A 4,417-nucleotide genomic window follows, 5' to 3' on the forward strand; every position below is an offset into this window, starting at 1 on the left:
TGATACTATTGCCAGAATGGTATTTTTTCATGACATTGATATTCATCTTTTCCTTTAAGTCTTTTATTTAAATCTATATTCTTTTTTTTCCTCTATTTGTTTGTTCTAATCAGTGAGATCTTTTGCAGGAAATTTGGAATGGAAGGTTTGGGAAAGATATATTTACAAGTAAGTTGAAATATTATTATTTAATAAAAATAAAAATATATAATTGTTTATATCAAAAAATAATAATTATTTTTTTTAATTATTGTATTGCGCCTTCTAATAATTAAATCAATAATTTTATTTGGAAATATAAAATGTGAACTATTTTATTGATTTAAGATTTTTATGCCAATAACACATGTTCTATATACCTTCAGTTTCTTAGAAGCATATTTCCTATGCTTGTGCTTGTATTTTAGTAGTCAATTGTTCTTTTGTTTTTGAGGATTGGGTGCTTGTAGATAATTTGTGATACAACTTGGTCAAATCAGAGCCACCAAATCCAACAAAGCTAGATTTTAATAGTCCAAGCGCCTCTCAGTACACTTCTATGTCGGTATATTTTGAGTTTTTACACAGATAATAATTAGGTCTGTACCTGTATTTTGCTTTATATATATCTAACTATAGCCTAAGAGAAAGAGAGAGAGAGATAGCGGTATTTCTGGGGGAAGAAATTTGCTTTGCTTTGTTCTTGGAATAAGTGGTAGTTTCAATCAGAGAATATCTGGGTTCTGATTCCAAACCCTAAAAACGGACGGATGGTCCGATGAAGACTCCGACGACCCGACCCAGCCCCTGGAAGTGGAAGTGGATTCCACGCCGATCGTCATGGTGTCTCTGCCAGTGACACCCGAGGAGAAGGAGAAGAAAGACGATAGTACCCCTCAGGACCTGTTCCAGACCCCAACCAAGGGTTCCCTACTCGCCAGCTCGGAAGAACAGCAGCCACCGGTGGCCGCCGATGATCCGGTGGCCACCGATGATCCGGCGGTCGACGGACCACGCGCTCCTGAGCCCAATTGTACGGACGGCGATGAGGCTGTCGATTTGGGGAAGGACTCTGATCTAGAGGACCTGTTCCAGACCCCAACCGCGGGTTCCCTACTCGCCAGCTCGGAAGAACAGCAGCCACTAGTGGCCGCCGATGATCCGGCGGTCGACGGACCACGCGCTCCCGAGCCCAATTGTACGGACGGTGATGAGCCCAAACCGTAAACTGTATTGTGGTTTCTGGTTAGCCCCATCTTGCAGCCTGTCTTCTGACTCCTTTTTAGCTGCTTTGTAAAAGCGCACAATTTTATTCACTAATTCTAGATTACTTTTGCTGTCGTCTATAAACTGATTTTCTATGGTTTTGATTTGTTTGGATATGTGGAGGAAGAGATTTGTAAAGCTTTTGGAATGTGGTGGTGAAAAAAGAGAGTATGAAACATTCATGTTGGTTTTTTTTCCTACAAAATAATGTGTGGTTTGAATTTGGTTGCTCATCTCCGCCAGTCTTGTGAACTTAGACTTGTGAAGATGTACTGAAAATACTGAGAAGAAGACGTAGAAAATGACACTATTGCCAGAATGGTATTTTTTTTTTATGACATTGATATTCATCTTTTCCTTTAAGTCTTTTATTTAAATCTATTTTCTTTTTTTTTTCTTCTATTTGTTTGTTCTAATCAGTGAGATCTTTTGCAGGAAATTTGGAATGGAAGGTTTAGGAAAGATATTTACAAGTAAGTTGACATATTATTATTTAATAAAAATAAAAATATATAGTTGTTTATATCAAAAAATAATTATTTTTATTTTTTAATTATTGTATTGTGCCTCTAGTAATTAAATCAATAATTTTATTTAGTAATATGAATTGTAAGCTATTTTATTGATTTATGATTTTTATGCCAATAACACATGTTCTATATAGCTTCAGTTTCTTAGAAGCATATTTCCTATGCTTGTGTTTGTATTTAAGTAGTCAATTGTTCTTTTGTATTTTTTTAGGATTTTTATGTGTGAGGCTTGATTGTGCTATATGAAGGAAGATAAAACCTTTTTAACGCTCGGAAAGGTATATAGAGTGGGCCCTTTTTTATGTTTTTGTTGTTTTCATCAACATGATACACTTGTACTTTCCAAAAGCTTGAATTTTTGTCAGATTTTTTTTTTTTGAATTTTTGTCAGATTTATATTTAGAGTTTCTTTAAATAAAATCTCGAACACGTTTCCTTTATAATGGAAGGATTTCAAAAGGAGGTAATTTTTCAGTTCGCAGTCTCAACCTCCCTCGCTCTCTAACGTGGATGGAAAACAAGAGTCTGCAACAAACTTTTTTTTTTTTAATTTATATGTTATTAAGCCATACGGTTTATTGGCTCCCATCAAAGGGTCATATCATTAAATCTTCTACGGTCGAACAGATTTGAATCCAAGAACACTGAAAAAGTATGCTGGGCATGGATGCCAGAGATGATTCACGTGACCAGTTAAATCTAACTAAAAGACACAATCAGGGAGCTGTTCAAAGCGAGCAAACTAAAAGACACAATCAGGGAGCTGTTCAAAGCGAGCAAGTATGTTTTGTATCCAGTTTTTGTTTTTGTGAGGGGATTGAGATCCCACGGCAATAGTTTTAATCTTAACTATTTATTTAATTCAATGGATAGAAAATTGACATCTTAAAAATCATTATGAAATTTGGATTGACTGTATAGATGGGTATTTTGCTAGTGGATAGTATATTTTGTTTCTTGTAATTCATTTTAAAGATATAAACTGTGGCTCATTTGGTTTTTTGTGGAAAATATTTGCATTTTTGGTTGCTGGAATTGTTACCAATCACACCCAACAAGTTTAGCCCAAATTTTAAAGTTTATATGTTTAGGCCTTCCAAAATAGTCTGGTGATGCAATTTTGGTTTTAAAGAATGATTGTAATTTTGGTGATGCTCTTTTTCTTTTAATAAAAAATTGTCCAATATTTCTAATATCATAACATTCTTATCAAAAAATATTGAATTAAAAAAAAAAAAGTTAAAGTGCGTCAGGATATATATATATATATATGTATGTATGTATGTATGTATATGCATAATTAATTTTTTTGTTGTAAATATCATAACGTTCTTTTAAAAAAGAAACTGAATTAAAAAAGAAGTTAAACGTGTGTCTTGCCATTTACATTTTTTGAATAAAATTAAAATTAAAAAATATTTAAAAACAAAAAAAAAAAAATTCTGTATGGGTTACAGTATTGCTACCTGCGTTTTGTGGGGGAAAAAATATTAAAAAAATAAAAATAAAAAATAAAAAACGATACTGTATTGTCACTTTTGAGTCACTGATGAAATCACTGCTGTTACTATGAGGAAGTAACACTTCTTAAATTAAAAAAAAAAAAAAAAAAAAAAAAGGCGACTACACATCAAAGTTTCACTACCAAAATGTATAATAAAAAATATTGCGATTTAATTTTCGTACAAAACATTAGACAATTTGGAGCTGTAAAAACATGTTATTCTTAGATAATATATGTACTCACAGATAGTTGCAAAAATGTTACTACAAACATATCCGTAGGATACAACCAAGTTTATTACGTTCTAAATACAGAAATTTTGGAGAAGTCCCAAATTTTTTTTTGTTTTCCTCATAAAGTTTTGAAAGAATAATATATTTAAAGAGAGAGTTACAATAATTTATATATCATGGTAAAGTCTTAAAACCATCTAGAAAATGTGTCCAATATTCACAACTGTTATCATTTCAAGTTGTACAACTTTTGGCCCAAAAATTGTCAAATACATAAATTTTGAATAATCTTGTACAAACCTTGTACAAGATTATTCAAAAATAGTTTTCACTTCAAGTTGTACAACTTTTGGCCCGAAAAGTGTCCAATTTGTAAATTTTGTGTAATCTCGTACAAATCTCGTACGTTTGAGATTTGTACAACTGACAATTAATTTTCATGAAAAGAAAATTGACACTCTCGTACGTTCGAGATTCTACAAACTTTATTTTTTTAATTGTTTGCAACATTTTTTGTCACTCTTTCAACGGTAAAGAGGAAATAACACTTTTCACATTATAAAAAATTGGGACTAAAAATCTCATTTTTGGTATTAAAAGATATAATTAAAAAATTTGGTGATTCAATAATCAAACAAAACACCAGATAATTTGGAGCTCCAATGAAATAGTTTCCTTAGACAATGTATGCACCCACACAACATTTACTAAAAGGTTACCATAAATTTATCCCCAGAAGACAACTAAATTTATTAGATTCTAAAAATAGAAATTTTGGTGGAGTCTTAGAGGATTTTTAGTGTTTCTAAGAAAGTTTTCAAAGAAGAAGACATTCAAAGTGAGTGTTAGAATCATTTATATATCATGGGCAAGGAGATATAACTGTCCATAAATTGTTTTAAACA

The 4,417-nt window shown here is 31.9% G+C and overlaps 1 long non-coding RNA gene across 2 annotated transcripts; it reads left to right on the forward strand.

Annotated features, from left to right (window-relative positions):
- Positions 1–205: 205 nt before the first annotated feature.
- LOC126706069 (uncharacterized) lies at positions 206–3,393 on the forward strand. Of its 2 annotated transcripts, none has more exons than XR_007648504.1 (3): positions 206–1,566; positions 1,681–1,718; positions 1,987–3,393. It is a non-coding gene; the product is annotated as an uncharacterized LOC126706069 (long non-coding RNA). The 2 variants fall into 2 exon arrangements; XR_007648503.1 differs by having other exon boundaries at positions 207–1,566; positions 2,403–3,393.
- Positions 3,394–4,417: the final 1,024 nt, after the last annotated feature.

The sequence above is a fragment of the Quercus robur genome, chromosome 11, assembly GCF_932294415.1.
Source record: "Quercus robur chromosome 11, dhQueRobu3.1, whole genome shotgun sequence".
Lineage (NCBI taxonomy): Eukaryota > Viridiplantae > Streptophyta > Magnoliopsida > Fagales > Fagaceae > Quercus > Quercus robur.